This window comes from Protopterus annectens, chromosome 2.part0 (assembly GCF_019279795.1).
Source record: "Protopterus annectens isolate FY-2018-M chromosome 2.part0, PAN1.0, whole genome shotgun sequence".
Lineage (NCBI taxonomy): Eukaryota > Metazoa > Chordata > Ceratodontiformes > Protopteridae > Protopterus > Protopterus annectens.
Genome location: NC_056728.1, coordinates 1,839,308,533 through 1,839,325,358, shown reverse-complemented (window position 1 = coordinate 1,839,325,358; position 16,826 = coordinate 1,839,308,533). Strand labels below are relative to the sequence as shown.

The following is a 16,826-nucleotide window of genomic DNA, read 5'->3' as shown; positions in this document are numbered from 1 at the left end:
AGAGCGAACACTCAAAACAGCGATTTCTTTCCCTGGGAAAAAAATTGCTTGGCCATCCCCATGTGTTCACCCCTTTCCTCACTGTAGTGCGATCTCGGAGTTGGTATATTTAGTTAATGGGGTGTGGGGAGCACAGCCCCCCATGTAGGGGGTGGGGGGGTGAAGGCCCCCACGTTGCTAGGTTTTAAAGTGTGTATGTGTGTGTGTTTGTGCTAGTGGTTTCTTTCCCAGGGAAATAAATCGCTGTTTTGAGCATTCGCGCTTTAGTGCATTCGCTCATTACGTGTCAACCAATAGGTGTTCGCTGAAACACCTCTTTGGTCTTTTAATATAGACCCTACAAACATGCACGCGCGCGCACACACACACACACACACACACACACACACATGTATATACATACAAATAGATTATATGAATAGAATACGTGTGTGTGTGTGCGTGTGTGTGAGTGTGTGTGTGTGTGTTTGTGTTAAAGAGTACTCATTGTGCAAGTGCTGCAGATGTTGAAAGAAGAAAGATTGAATGCATACAGGTAAGGTAAGTGTGAGTTTGGGATTTTAATGCCAAAAACATTTGGCTATATTAAAAGGTAAAGTGTTAAGGGATGGGAATATGTCTGCAAGTGTTTGCAAGTTAGGGTTAGAGTGATGGCTAGGGCACTGTTAGAGGTAATGTTGTCCAGGTATGCTGCTTTATATATGAATCTGAGTGCATTGTGTAGTGGTAGTGTTATGAAAATGTTTTTTTAAGATATGATGTGGGGCTGGGGCAGAGGCAGGGACAGGTTTAGGGTTAATAAGCATTAGTAAGGTAGTGCAGGGAATTACAATAAAAAGAAAAGTAATGGATCTGGGAGTACTGGTGATGCAGAAGGAGTATATTTTTCAGAAAATGAAGTATTTAAAATGGGGTTGTTGTTGGAAAGAGGGAAACGGTGGTGACACAATGCAAAACTTGATGGAATAAGATGGGAAAGTTGTCAGTATGCTGAAAACTTTAAAAGTAACATATGCTAAGAATGTTTACTTGACTAATCATTGTGTATTAGAAAAATTCTTATGAGTAGTATTTCTGCATTTCTAGTAAAGGTGGAAAAAGCATCACTAAAAATGTTAAAATTCAGTAGTTGATATGGCATCATTACATTTATACTGGATTTAGGAAAACACGAGTATAAAAGACTATAATACATTGGGAAGAGTATTGTGGGAAAACTGTAGAGAACTTTAGAGAGGAAACAGAAGAAGAAGAAGAAAAAATGCAAAGAAATTGTAGAATATACTGAAAAAATAAATAAATAAAATGGGTGATTATGTGGGATGGATTACCCAACACAAGAAAACAATGATAGGAGCAAATTAAGGAAAATGCTATTATGGGAAGTTGTAAGAACAGAAAAGTGAATAAGTTAAGAAGGCAATTCTGGGAAAGCAAAGCAGATTTAAAAATGGTTAACGAAATTAATGCTTTTATGTTGAGACTAATGTTTTAAAGATTACTGTAAAAGGGGTTTAATGAAATATAAGCAACTTGAGGAAAGGTTATGTAATATTCATAAAGCAGAAGACTCAATGAAGCGTGCTTTATTAGAATGTGACAGAGTTGGAATGGTTTGGAAATAATTTAAACCCGAATGTTTTGAGAAATTCACTGTGTATAGAATTATATATGGATTGTATAAAGAAATATTTAATGTACAAACAGATTATATGGATAGAATAATTGCAAGTGTCATTTGGATTGTTTGGAATAGATGGTATGAGGAATTATTGTTTAATAAGATGTGGAGTAGTGATGGTGTTGTAAGTAAAATACAAAAATGGTTATGAAGAAAGGGATGGGAGATAAAATGGTGGGGAGGGGTGCCAGATTGGGGAACAGTACCGGGAGGTAGAAGAACCAGCTATGTTTCTATGTATTAGTGTGATACTATATAGCTAACTCTATGGTGAAGAGAGGCAAAGCCCTGCCTATAACTCTGGTGAGCCAGGGTCAGGTAGTGGCACTTGTGCCTGATGGATCTGGCAGAGTAAGATGGGTGTGGCAATTGTTGGAGTGGGAGGTGGCTCCTAGCTGATTCATTGATGCTCTGGAGCAAGATGAGGCTTGCGTGAAGCAACAAAGCAGTACAGGGAGGATGTGGGATGTGACTTCCCAAGCCAGTGATGGTTGCTCTTGCTGCAAAATGTAAAGGAGCAACATGTGAGGGCCTGAGGGGCTTATGTGGTGCCTGCAGTGATACAGCTGCTGATGTAGCCACCAAAGGGTAGGACTAGGGCCATAAAAGAGATGTCCTCAGTTGCTTCAGTGCCAGTGAGGGCACAAACAACTCTCAAGACTGTCTGGATGAAGACTTCACTAGGTGCCTGTTGTCCCTAAAAAATGCTAGGTGCATCATTCATATATTAGGAATGACTTCAACAATTGGCTAAGCTGCTGGTGTCATTCTAAGGGGATCCAGTATCTGTCTGCTTGGGATGACATGGTCGACAGACCACGATGCTTTGCCACAGATGGCCTGCACCTGTCACCATTGGAATTCTGGATACTGGCTAAGGCTCTTGCTGCCCCTATAGTGCCTTTTTTAGACAAGGTTCAAATAACAAATTCACCACTGTAACAGAAACAGGCAAGCAAAAACTGAGGGTAATGCTACTCAATGCTAGACGTCTAAATCTCAAAATGCACTCACTCGAGGCGGTCCTTAAAATGGAGAACATTGATATCTGTGCAGTGACTGAGACCTGGTTCAAGGCTCCAGAGAGCACCCCTGCACTACCAGGCTATAACTCATACCACACTTTTCGGCCATGTAACCTGGACGGAAACACCGAAGGCGGAGGTTTGTCCATATTCATTAAGGATATCCATACCTCCAGGCTAATTGCTCAGCATAATGCATCCGAGGTTATCCAAGTGCAACTAACTCTGGGCAAAACTGCAATCCAAATTGTAGCTTGCTACAGATCTCCCACCATGACCCAGGATTCCCACTCCTCTTTTCTTGATGTACTGGAAAATATTAGGGTTCAACCAAACACCCTAACAATGAGCGACTACAACTACCCCACCATTAACTGGGAAAACTACTCGTGTACCAACTTCTTAGCTCAACGCTTTCTGGAATTCATAAACTCCAATGCCCTGGATCAACTTAGCCACACCCGCACCAGGGGCAACAATATCATAGACCTAGTCATTACCAACATGAGTGACCGGTGTTCCAAACCTGAAGTCAACTCCTCCTTGGTCCGATCCAATCATAAGCTAATCACCCTTGATATCCACATCCCGCCCCCACCCCCATTAAGGAAACCACGGTAAAAAACTTCTCCAAAGCAAACTTCATGCTTTTTAAGACAGAAGTGGTGAACTTCATGACACCCATGCAGATGGACAATACAGTTACAACTGCTGAATCCTACACAAATGCACTCTATAAGCACTTACACGAGTGCATGGATCGTGCTATCCCAAACAGAACCAAGACACTATCCTCCAAAAAAAAGGAAGCCAATCTGGTGGTCCCCTGCCTTAAACAAACTGTACAACAGAAGGAAGAAACTGTTGCAAAAAAGAGTAAAATCCCATGAGTGGAGGAGCTCCCTGGTCAGCCTCAGTAAGAAGCTGAGATCCCTTATAAGACCCTCCAAAGCTAGCTATGAAAATAAAATTGCCACTAATTCTAAGGACAACCACAAAGCATTTTATAACTATGTCAAGAATCTCGATGGCAACACCCAGATCTGCTCTAAGTTACAGCACAACGGCACGAAAATTACAGAACCAACTGATATTGCCAACATCCTGGCAGATAGGTTCAGTGCTAACTTTACCCCACCCCCCCCCCTAAAGGGCCCATATATATACAGGAAGAATGCAGAGTCCCTGTAATCACAACTACACAGGTAAAAGCTGTACTCTCTAAAGCCAAAAACACAGCATCCATGGGACCAGACAACATCCCAGGCTGCGTTTTACACGAACTTCAGAACGAACTGGCTCCCCACTTAAGCACCATGTTCAATAATAGCCTCGCGCATCAGGCTTTGTGCCCACTGAATGGCGCACAGCAACAGTTATCCCACTCCACAAAGGGGGAGCCACCACTGATCCCGGGAACTATCGACCTATTAGCCTGATGAGCCTGGTCTGCAAGGCCATGGAACGTATCATCATGGAACTCATAAACAAAGACATTGGTAACCGCCAAACTCTGGATCCCTCCCAGTTCGGGTTTGTGAAAGGCAGATCATGCCTCCTGAACCTGATCGACTTCTTTGAGGCAGTCACCAAAGCCATAGATGAGGGTAAGGTGGTTCACACAGCCTATCTTGACCTCGCCAAGGCTTTCAACACCATCCCCCATTCTGGAATTATAGCTAAACTCACTAAACTAGGTATAAATCCCTACATCACAAGATGGGTTGCCAACTGGCTCACTGACAGAACCCACACTGTAAAAGTTGCAGATTCCAAATCTGACCTCAAAGCAGTGACAAGTGGACTACCACAGGGTTCCGTCCCGGGACCTCTCCTGTTTGGTATCTACTTTACTGAAGTACAGGCTAACACAGAAGGCCTCTGGCTAACGAAGTTCGCAGATGACTGGAAACTAGGAGCCATTGTCAAGTCCCCAAATGATGTGGACATCCTACAGAAGGGCGTCACTAAGACAGATGCCTGGTGTCAAAGGCATGGCCTGAAGCTCAATGCCAAAAAGTGCAGTGTCATCCCCTTTGGTAAATACTCTGTACCCATGAACAACCACATAGGCAACAATCTACTTAACACCGAATGTGTGATAAGAGACCTTGGGACCAAGGTGGACAGTAGTCTCTCCTTTGATAGTTACATCACCACAGTAGACAGGAAGTCCTTCTACATGACACACCTCATCGTAAAAGGGTTCTCATCCAGGAAAAAAGTGGTCATTGTTCCCCTGTACTCGACACTCATTAGACCCATTATAGAGTACAACGCCCCTTTTGGAATGTGCCTCACAAGACATCTGCAGCAGCTGGAAAGGCCACAGAAGTACCTCACAAAGAGGATTACTGGCCTCAAACAAATGCCCTACACTGACCGCCTCAAAAAACTCCAGCTTTACTGCATAGCATATCGCCTACTCTGAGGTGATCTCTGCCTAGCATATAAAGCTATGTCAAACCCAGAGCTGTTGGACATGCTACACCTAAAGAAATCCCAATCCCTCCGAGCTACATGCTCTAGGGACCTAAACCTTGTCACCACAATAAACAGGACATGCTGGAGGGATAGATTCCTGTCCCAGAGACTTCCCATACTCTGGAACAGGCTACCCATCTATGTCAAGCAAAGTTCTTCATTAGTACTCTTCAAGAAAAATCGTGATGAGTGGTTGGGAAATAGGAAATACACCCCGGGGATCACTTCTGTGTCTCTGTTCGACAGTGGCACAGGAAAATAACTTTCTTAGGTGGCGTAAGCCAGGGAGCCTTGTTGGCTAGGCTTACGTAGGCCCTTTGGCCGATAGCATAGTACCTACCTATGAACCTATGAACCTATAAATGGGCCTAGCTTACTAGGGGAGGGCTTAATGGGAGCAAAAATGTAAAGGAAAAATATTTCTATACTATATAGTGGAGGTGGTGCAGTCCTTTATCTTCTGCTGTTTGATTTGTTATTTGGTGCTACTCAGAGCTATAAAATACAGAATTATCAGCAGGGTGTAATTTCCAAGAACCTAACTTGGTGAATCCTTCGGATGTCTCTACACTCTCTGAATTTGCTGCCATTTTGCATATTGCAGTAGATTTGGTTTTTTGAGTTCTGAAGAAGACTTGTATGTACTGAGTCGAAAACGTACGCATTGCTGTGGCATTATTTTGTGCTTGGGACTACACCAGCTGTTACTATTATCTACTCGCTTTGAATAAAGGAGTAATTTTTAACATTTTGGCTTCACCCTTTATTTGGATTTCCAGGGCAGGCAAATCTTTTTGGTTTTGGTCTTTGTCAAGCTTGCTCATCATCGCTACTTAGATTTGGTAAAAAGAAAGAAAAAAAAAAGACAGACTTCTTAAATAAAAGGTGAGTGCATCAAAATGTGCCTAACATCAGATCGCCAGCACAGTCACAAACACCATGAAAATGACAAGTCATCTGACATAAAAAAGTGATGCCAACCATATTGCAGCCATCAAATCAATACAGCTCTGAGATGCACACACTCAGTGCTTTACATTAAAATACTCACAACTGTACTCCACCAAAAAATAAAGTACTTATGTATAATTCACTTATTTAAAAACAGCATTTTACATGAATTAATTGCATAAAATCCAATATTCTTTACATGATAGTATAGTATATAATTACAGGTTCTGACAGGGGTTAACTTGTCAATATGTGAATATATCTAGCTTTTGTTTGATTCTTCCTTTTTCACAAATGGTAACAACTGTTGTGGTTTTTATGTTTGCTCCAGCTGTATAAAATTTGTAAATAGTGCTTAACTAATTCTGTGTGTTACCAGCTGTCAGGTTTTGTTAACCTACCGTGTTTTTGATATTATTTTTTTGTTTCCCTGGGCTGAACCTGAAAGCAAGTCCATTTGAATTAACATCCTGCCCTAGCTAGCAAAAAAAAAAATGGGGAACTGAATGTACCAGTAACAGAAGCAGAAGTAGAAGTAGCGAATAAATGTTACATACACATAAACCAGTATTCATATCAATGCAAGCCCTGCACAGGAAGAAGGCAAATGCCAGTTTCCTGAGATATTAGAATGTAGTAGTGAGGCAGAATTTCACAGGCAACAGATCATAATCAAAATGAGTAGTACAAGGAGGTGATGAAATGTGAGATTATAGAGCAAAGAAAAGTGCAAGAGATCAGGTGTAGAGCAAAGCATGTGCTCAAGTTGTACCACTGACTGCTTTGCTCAAGTTGTTCGTGAATGCACAGTGGTGCGGATGCTGTCTACAAGTGCGGCATCTGCATTAGGCATTACAGGACTTGCAGCATTTAAGAAAAAGAAATTATATCACCTCTGACAACATTACAAATAAAATGAGAAAATTCACATGTTCCAGGCTAGCTTAGTTGTCAGAGGGCATTTGGTGGTGTTTAGGTAGTGACACTGGTAACCAGGCCATGCTGTAATGAATAACAGACTATGCAGTCATTGCATACAACAGCTTGTTTTACATGTGTTGTTTTATGCACAGTATTAACAGAAACAGAATGAGTACAGTCTAGTGTTAAGGCCGTGTACACAAACCTACTACAAGCGCCTGCATCTCACGTGCTGAGAGAGCACTGTCTCATAGCCAGACACTTGGGCATCTTCTATCTCACATGGCTGCTTGTGCTCAAACTTGTCTGCATGCTTGGGAGAAGTTCAGAAGCCATGCAGAAAGAGTGGAGCTTCACCATCTAACCTGAATACAAAAGCCAGGTTTGAGCAAGGTAAGCCTTTCAGCCATGGGGAGGGAGTGGGAAGGGGCTAGGACATAGACGAGGGTTTCAGGCAGTGACTGGTAGTTGGATTTTGGGTTTGGGGGGCTTTAGGTTTAGGAAGCAGTAAGGGACTGTAGGGTTAGAAAACTAGAAAGGAATTTTAGGTTTAGGGACTGGGAATGGCAGGGCAGTTTTGGGTTTATGCAAATGTTAAAAACTATCTTATTTACTGTATGTATTTATCTACCTATCTATCTATCTATCTATCTATCTATCTATCTATCTATCTATCTATCTATCTATCTATCTGTGTATTACTTAATACATGGTAACAGGGAAGATGGGTTGGTTCAAAGAGCCTTGTTAGCCATGACCAAAAAGTATAGAACCAAAAGCAAACTATGAGAATATTCAAGTAGCATGCAGTACATAAGAACAAATACAAGAGGAAATCTTTGTAAAGGATCTTGAAACAAACACATGCTTGTTGCAGAGCCAGATGCTTGTTACAGTCTTATGTACAGAAAAATGTTGCAAGATATAGGGTTAACAAGAAAACCAAAGTTGTTTACATATTTGAAATGTAAACATAAAATTTCAAATTTCAGCATTTCAGGAAACAAGCAGGACAACATTTAAGATAAGCAGGGAAAGACTGTCATGCTTTATGTAGCATGCTGATAGAATTCAACATTTTACTGTGACTGTCTTGCATGAGGTATTATGCTGTTTTGTAACAAATGGGGAGGATAACCGTTGTCCCTAATTCACTTACACTTAGTTTCCTTGTAAAGTATTCAGAGAAGGCCTTTTTCAACTCAGGAAAAGATTCCAATCATTTAATTCATGTAAGATTCTGTTCCATAATGCCAGGTCTAGTCAAGAGAAGGCACATTTTCAAGTAACTGTTTTATATGGATGTCTACTTCATGTTATAGCTTTCACATGGGCACTTCTTTGGGTTAAGATGTTCTTACTGAGCTTGGACGGATAGTTTCTGTTCCAAAATTATGTAATAGCCATTGTTTAGTATCTGTGAATAAGAGTGCCTAGAAGATAAGTTGATGTTTTGATGACTGCAAGCCAGTTTAGACATTGTAGGAGGTTACAACGGTGAGATCAGCTGTCAGTAAGGAGGGCAGATCTGCAAATTTTATTTTAGGTGATCTGAAGTCTTTGGGAATTTTGTGCTGAGTGAAACGTAATCAGAGGAAAATTGCATTCCAGTTTAGGGAGAAGAGCATTTTTGGCTAAGGAAAAGTGGGCTGAAGGGGACAGTAAATGAAAGACTATAGCAGAGTTTAAGTTGAGATAGTACTGTGTTATTTTGTATGTATGATTTAACAAAATTGAAACATCTTCCTTATAAATATTATTGGATGCGTACATAGGGAACACATCCCCTTCATCTGTATACTCCATGTATGGTCAGTGGATTAAGGGTAACATGGCAGCCCACCATGTAGGACATACATATTTCCTTTATGCATGTCTAGTACTTAACAGAAAAGGCTGGGGCACACCACTAGTATCTGTACACAGAATGTCCCAGTCATTATACAGCTGTGTAGATTTGTTGCCTGTTTTTCAATAGCTGACATGTAAACCATTGTTGTCTTTGTAGACTGTATAATTACCTTATCTTGTGCTCACTCGTGTCATCACGTCGGTAGGGCATGTTGGTAAGCAGAGGCTGAATAACTTCAGCACTGTTTAGAATGAAATCCTGCCCAGACACTCAGAGCCCATGTGTGACATTTGCTAGTGAAAGGGGATGATGGCAAGCCTCTGCATTAGCAAGTATGGCAGTCACAGGTCCATGACATCAGTGCTGTATGTGAGTGTAAATGCACACTGAAGCAATGTTGTAGATATTTCACTGCCATGACTGGTTGTGGCAAGACAAAGGCATGGCAGATAGAGGCTGAGAGTTTGGCCACTCACAGGTTCTATTACTCTAAGATATGTGGAGGAGCTTTAGTGGAGAAACAAATACAGTCATAAATACAAAAAGTTCTGGTGCGGGGGTGGTCCAGCTGCCATGTGTTTCAATTTGACATACAACAGGTATGCAAAACATATATGCAGGGGCGGCCCGTGCTATTGGACTGCCGGACTGCAGCCCCCTCAACTTCAAATTAACAAAATAAAAAAAATAAAAAGAAAAAAATAAGAAAAAAATATTTTAAAATTTCGCGGACTTCGCGCATGCGCACTAGTCCAGACTGCTGCTGAGACAGTCTGGAGCATGGAGCATGCGCAGATTGTCTCAGCAGCAGTCCTGATAGAGACACGTGGACAGGAGCGCTCCCACAAGTCTATGCAGTTTTAAACTGCATAGACTGCCTGGGAACTCGCTGGGGAAACGCGTCGGGGTCGGACTGCAAGGTCGGCAGTCAGGAGAAGGATCTCGGGTCTGGATTGGAGCTTGCTGCAGGGTAAGATCTCGCGACGGGCAAGGGCAAGGTCAGATTTGCGCGGGCTTTCAGCTGCACTCGTCGGGGGTTTTGGACCTGGATTTATGGAAGTAGTGGTGGTGATTCTGCGGACAGGGACCTGGAGTTATGGTGGTGTGCAGACAGGGATGTACTACAGGACCAGGTAAGTGTACAGGGGGGAGAGTGTGTGTGTGTGTGTGTGTGTGTGAAAATGCCCCTGGTGCAATATACTGGTGGTTAGGCTCATGGTGGTGTGGTAGGGAATACCTCAGGCTTGAACCCTGTACCTTGTATGCAGGTGTTAAAGACCTGAATTCCCTACCCACCACCATTTGTAAAAAAATTGCAGATTTTTGCCTCATATTTGATCTGAACTGTTCCTCATAATATCTGTGGTTTATACATGTTGCAATACTTGATATTTGATGGTGCAGTGGTAGCATTGTTGCCTCACAGCTGCAGGTTCTCAGGTTTGCTTCTTGGCTGGGGTGCCTTCTTTGTGAGGGGGGGGTCTGTATCTTCGCCCTGTGTTTGTGTGGGTTTGCTTTTGTGTCCTCCCATGTTACAAAGACATGTCTGCATTATTTCTTCCTGGGCCTCTGCTGAGAATTGTTTTTTTTTGTTCCAAGTCAGACTGTCCTGATTAACAAATGTTAAATAAAATTGACAGGCATTTGAATTTCAGACTTCAGGCTTCTGAATGTTTAGTTCCTTACATATTTGATGGTGCAGTGGCAGTATTGTTGCCTCACAGCTATAGGTTTTCTGGTTTGATTCTTGGCTGGGGTGCCTTCTGTGTGGAGTCTGCATCTTATCCCTGTGTTTGTGTGGATTTGCTGTGGTGTCCTGCCATTTTACAAAGACATGTGTCTACAGTATTTCTCCCTGGGCCTCTGCTGAAAATTGTTTTGTTCGTCAGAAGTAAAATTGACAGGCATTTGAATTTCAGACTTCATATTCTTCAGAAAATACATAGTAAAACAACGTTTTATTCTAGCAATAAATATATAGTAACACAACCTTTTATTATAGCAATTTTTTAAGTTTATAAGATGGCTATTTGAAATTTGTCCTTATTTTTGAGACTGTAATACCCTGCTAGTGGCTTTGTCCAGGTTTTTTGGGCTAAGGTTGACAGCTATGGCAAGAACTGAATTCATTAAATGATAGCCATTTAAGTTTCAGTCTTCCTCTCTTTCACAAAGCAGCTGATTTGGCGTAGTGGTATGTTGCTGTTGACTGTTTTGCACAGGGACCTTGGCAGTAAAATGTATGGTGGTAACAGCATTTTATTATAGCAGCTTTCCAAGATTATACAAGCAATGTTTAATGTGTCCCTGGTTTTGCCCTTTGACCCATCCCAATAAATTTGTTTTCCAGACTTCTTGTGCTGCGGTTGAGATGCAGTTGAGTATTGAGTAGATTTTACAAGGAGCTGAGAGCTGCAGGGGAAGAGAAGTTTAGTGCTGATGATGCTAAGTCAGCTTACATTGCTAATAGCACAAAAGGTTGTGTACTTGCTTTTGATGCAGAAGGTTGTTGGTTCTACTCCCATAAGGGGTGAATGCTGCCGTACTGAAAATTAAGATACTATGACCCTGTTATCAGTTTGCCATCCATTTCCTATTGCAAGATTACTAGCTTATTTTTAATGTAATTTAGGCAATTTATTCCACAGGGGCATCAGACACTTTATTTTTCGATGAAACCATGAAATATAAAGGTGACTGCTAGCACCAACCTCTTCATTACAGATTTATTTAACGTGGAATTATTTAGATGACTTTTTTACTACTTCAGAGATTGTGCATATTTACTGATAATGGTGGACTGTAGAATTGTGCATATTTACTGATAATAGTGGACTGTAGAAGTTTGAGTAGACTTTTATGATGGAAATGTTCTGAATTGGACAGTTTTGTTTTGTTTACTGGAAAAATGTTCAAAGCAATAGGAAGGTGTATCAAAGAGCACATGTATGTTTCATATGCAAGGGGCCTATGATTTGAAAACAGCCCAGAATTAATTTTTATCTGCCACGGTAAAATGTATTTTCTTTGAATGTGGGTTTTAATGTTGTTTCAATGAATGTGAGTTTCAAGGGCAGAGAAGGTTTAATGCCAAGTTTGTTTAGCAGATGTCTTAGTGTTTGTGCTGTAAAATGCAAAATAAAACTTTCAAATGAAGTTCAAATCATCATAGAAGTAAATCAGTATGCACATTAGTGTTTATGGTAAATGGAGTGAAATAGCAAAGTAATGGATCATTGGAATGGCTGCAGGGAGGCTTCATTCGACCATGGTTTTGTGAGGGGGAAGGGCGGCAAACTTAGATAGCCCCAGCTGAACTATACCTCCCAACTGTCCAGATTTTCAAAGCATGAATAGATTTTTTGCTTCTTATTTTTGGTTTGTTCCTCATAAAAAATTTGTGGTTTTCTGGCAAATCATTTAGGAATTAAGTCACTAAATAATGACACACCTAGTTTCAGACTTTATAACCTTCAGAAAAATGCATGCTAAAGTAAGACCTGTTCTATCAACTGTCCCAGTTTATAGTAGAGCAATTTTTAGTACTGTTAATATGTTCCCCCCAATATATTTGGCCTTGTCCAGATTTATGTCCCAGTTTATACAAGAGCAATTTTTAGTACTGTTTATATGTTCCCCCAATATATTTGGCCTTGTCCAGATTTATTGCATTAACAGGTTGAGAGGTACATGCAAATAAATTGCTTTATAGAATTAGGCATAGCCAAACCTCTGAACTGTCCCTGATTTTGACTCAAAATGTTGCTTTTCCCCTAATGATCCCTCCGCAAAATAGCAATTTTGGAAGAAAACATGGAGGGTTTATAATTAAGAAATAACTGTAATAATCAGATTACTTTTATTTCAGAAATGCATGTAGATTATTTTATTTTCTCAGCTGCTCAATTTAGCAGTACTAATATTAAAGTGTCCCTTCTTTGACAGGTTCCCAGCTGTATTGTGTTGCTATTTTATATCTCATATCACATTTTTGGTCCATTTTTCATAAAATTGTGTTTTTTGCAAATTAGTGACAAATAATTAAAGACTGAAGTTAGAAAATAATGACAGACATTTGAGTTTCAGATTTCATACCATTCAGAAAATTCATACTAATGCAAGACCTCTATTAGCTTTCTAAGTTTATAAGAGCAATATTTTAAAAATTGTCCTTATTTTTGGGCCTTTGTCCCATTTCTTTGTATGGCTTTGTCCAGATTTCTTGCTCTGAGGTTGAGAGGTATGACAAATGTGTCACGGCCATCACAAGTCAGCCAGAGACATTTCAAACTGTGACATACTTGTTACACCCCACTCCCCCATGTAGTGACTCTGGATGTGTCGAAGCAAGGCAAATAGTAGTTATGCAGTGTAAATGTGCAGAGAATCCCACCCATCTAAGGTAGACACAAGTACTAGAGTGGCTTTTCATCTGTCCTTGATTTTTACAGAATGGTCTGGTTTCTGTCATATTTTTATACTGTTGATTTATGCTTATTACTCAAAGTGCCTGTTGCTCTGTGTTTAAGTAGCAATACTTTAATGACCATCAGGTAAGCTTGGCTGAGATTGCAAGATGCAAGTAAGCTTTAATAAGCATACTGTTAAAGAATTGCCAACATTGAAAGCCTTTCTGTTGCCATGTAGAGAATACTTAACTAGATAATGTATAAGCCTTGGGTATTGAAATGCATATGCCAGTATTTGTAATAAAGGACAGAATTACATTATTTTAAGAGTCTCATTACACTTGGAGACTTCCAGTCATCTCTGCAGGCTTTAGCCGTAAACGGAATGCCAATCAGGTGGTCGATAACCTGTACAGTAATCCTTTTAAGCAATGTATCTTGAGCTTATTTCTTGTTTGCTTTTCATTTTTTACTTTGATCATGTTTTCCCCATGAAACAAGTAGATGTCAGGCAGCAGGTCTTTTTTTGGATAAGGAACATTTTTACAAGTGGGGGCATCAGAGATTTCTACTTTCAGCATGTTACTTGTTACTTTAATAAAGCTGAATATACATTATAATTAGAACTGCAGTGCAAGAAGCAGTTTGAGTTGAGTGCTGCTTGTTTTTCTTATACTTGATTTTGACTGGCATTCCATTAATGTATTTAAAAAAAGTAATTTATTTTTTCATGCCTCACAACATTTTTTGTTTCCATCTAGATATTAAGCTGTCATGCAGCCAATGCATTGAAATATTTTTATTCTTCTACACTTCATTTTGTCTTGATTGGACTCTCATGACGACTGTTTGGCACCCAGTGCAGTATATTTAGTTTTTGTGGTTTGCTACTACAGGTGTGTGTGTGTGTGTGGTAGGGAATACCTCAGGCTTGAACCCTGTACCATGTATGCAGGTGTTAAAGACCTGAATTCCCTACCCACCACCATTTGTGAAAAAAAACTGCAGATTTTTGCCTCATATTTGATCTGATCTGTTCCTCATAATATCTGCGGTTTGTAAATGTTGCAATGCTTGATTTTTGATGGTGCAGTTGTAGCATTGTTGCCTCACAGCTGCAGGTTCTCAGGTTTGCTTCTTGGCTGGGGTGCCTTCTTTGTGGGGTCTTTATCTTCTCCCTGTGTTTGTGTGGGTTTGCTTTTGTGTCCTCCCATGTTACAAAGACATGTCTGCATTATTTCTTCCTGGGCCTCTGCTGAAATTTTTTTGTTCCAAGTCAGACTGTCCTGATTAACAAATGTTAAATAAAATTGACAGGCATTTGAATTTCAGACTTCAGGTTTCTGAATGTTTAAGTCCTTGCATATTTGATGGTGCAGTGGTAGTATTGTTGCCTCACAGCTATAGGTTTTCTGGTTTGATTCTTGGCTGGGGTGCCTTCTGTGTGGAGTCTGCATCTCCTCCCTGTGTTTGTGTGGATTTGCTCTGGTGCCCTGTCATTTTACAAAGACGTGTCTGCAGTATTTCTCCCTGGGTCTCTGCTGAAAATTGTTTTTATTCTGTCAGCAATAAAATTGACAGGCATTTGAATTTCAGACTTCATGTTCTTCAGAAAATACATAGTAACACAACCGTAACACAACCTTTTATTCTAGCAATTTTCTAAGTTTATAAGATGAATATTTGAAATTTGTCCCTATTTTTGGGACTGTATCCTCCCATTATTGGCTTTGTCCAGGTTTTTTGTGCTAAGGTTGACAGCTATGGCAAGAACTGAATTCACTGAATGTTTGAGGGCTGTATTCCCTCATTACTGGGTTTGTCCTGGTGTTTTGTACTAAAAGGTTGACAGCTATGGTGAGAACTGAATTCACTAAATTATAGCCATTTAAGTTTCAGTCTTCCTCTTTTACAAAGCAGCTGATTTGGCGTAGTGGTATGTTGCTCTGTTTTGCACAGGGAGCTTGGCAGTAAAATGTATGGTTCTAGCAACTTTCCAAGATTATACAAGCAATGTTTGTGTCCCTGGTTTTGGGCTTTTGACCCCCCCCCAATACATTTTGGCTTTTTCCAGTTTTCTTGTGCTGTGAAGTTGAGTATTGAGTAGATTTTACAAGGAGCTGAGAGCTGCAGGGGAACAGAAGTTTAGTGTTGCTTAAGTGAAGTTGGTTTGCCTTGTTAATAGCACAACAGGTTGTGTACTTGCCTTTGATGCAGAAGGCTGTGGGTTCTACTCCCACAAGGGGTGGATGCTGCCGTAGTGAGAATGTTCTCCTTGGTGAAGATACTAACTAAGAGTCTGTTATCAGTTTGCCATCCATTTCCTCTTGCAATATTACTAGCTTATCATTTTTTAATGTAATATAGGCAATTTATTCCTGAGGGGCAACAGACACTTTATTTTTCGATGAAACCATGAAATATAAAGGTGTTTGCTAGCAGCAACCTCTTCATTAGTTACAGATTTCTTTAATGTGGAATTATTTAGATGACTTTTACTTCTTCAGAGATAGTGCATATTTACTGATAATGGACTGTAGAATTGTGCATATTTACTGATAATGGACTGTAGAATTGTGCATATTTACTGATAATGGTGGACTGTAGAATTGTGCATATTTACTGATAATGGTGGACTGTAGAATTGTGCATATTTACTGATAATGGTGGACTGTGGAAGTCTGAGTAGACTTTTATGATAAATGTTCTGAACTGGGCAGTTTTGTCATTATGGGTGCATGCATTTTGTTTCATTGCTTACTAGAAAAATGTTCAAAACAAATTTAAAACGCCCTCTAACAACTGTAATATATTGTACAAGGAATATAATTTAGTACAACGAGGAAGGTGTATCAAAGAGCACATGTATGTTTCATATGCAAGGGGCCTATGATTTGAAAACAGCCCAAAATTAATCTTTATCCGCCACTGGCAAAATGTATTTTCTTTGAATGTGGGTTTCAATGCTGTTTCAATGAATGTGAGTTTCAAGGGCAGAGAAGTTTTAATGCTAAGTTTTCATTGTGAGACTGCATTGCTTTATTTAGTAGATGACTTAGTGTTTGTGCTGTAAAATACAAAATAAAACTTTCAAATGAAGTCCAACTCATCATAGAAGTAAAGCAGTATGCACATTAGTGTTTATGGTAAATGGAGTGAAATAGCCAAGTAATGGTTCATTGGAATAGCTGCAGAGGCTCCATTCAACCATGATTTTGTCAGGGGGGAAGGGCAGCAAACTCAGACAGGCCCAGCTGAACTATACCTCCCAACTGTCCAGATTTTCAAAGAATGAATAGATTTTTGCTTCTTATTTTTGGTTTACTCTTCATAAAATTTGTAGTTTTCTGGCAAATCATTTAGAAATTAAGTCACTAAGTAATGATACACTGAGTTTCAGACGTCATAACCTTCAGAAAAATGCATGCTAAAGTAAGAACTGTTATTCTATCAACTGTCTCAGTTTATACAAGAGCAATTTTTAGTACTGTTTATATGTTCCC

General features: G+C 40.0%; 1 protein-coding gene across 1 annotated transcript in view; it reads left to right on the top strand.

Annotated features, from left to right (window-relative positions):
• LOC122793654 (C-factor-like) overlaps positions 1-16,826 on the top strand; it is a 309,477-nt gene that overhangs the window by 76,829 nt on the left and 215,822 nt on the right. The window lies entirely within an intron of this gene.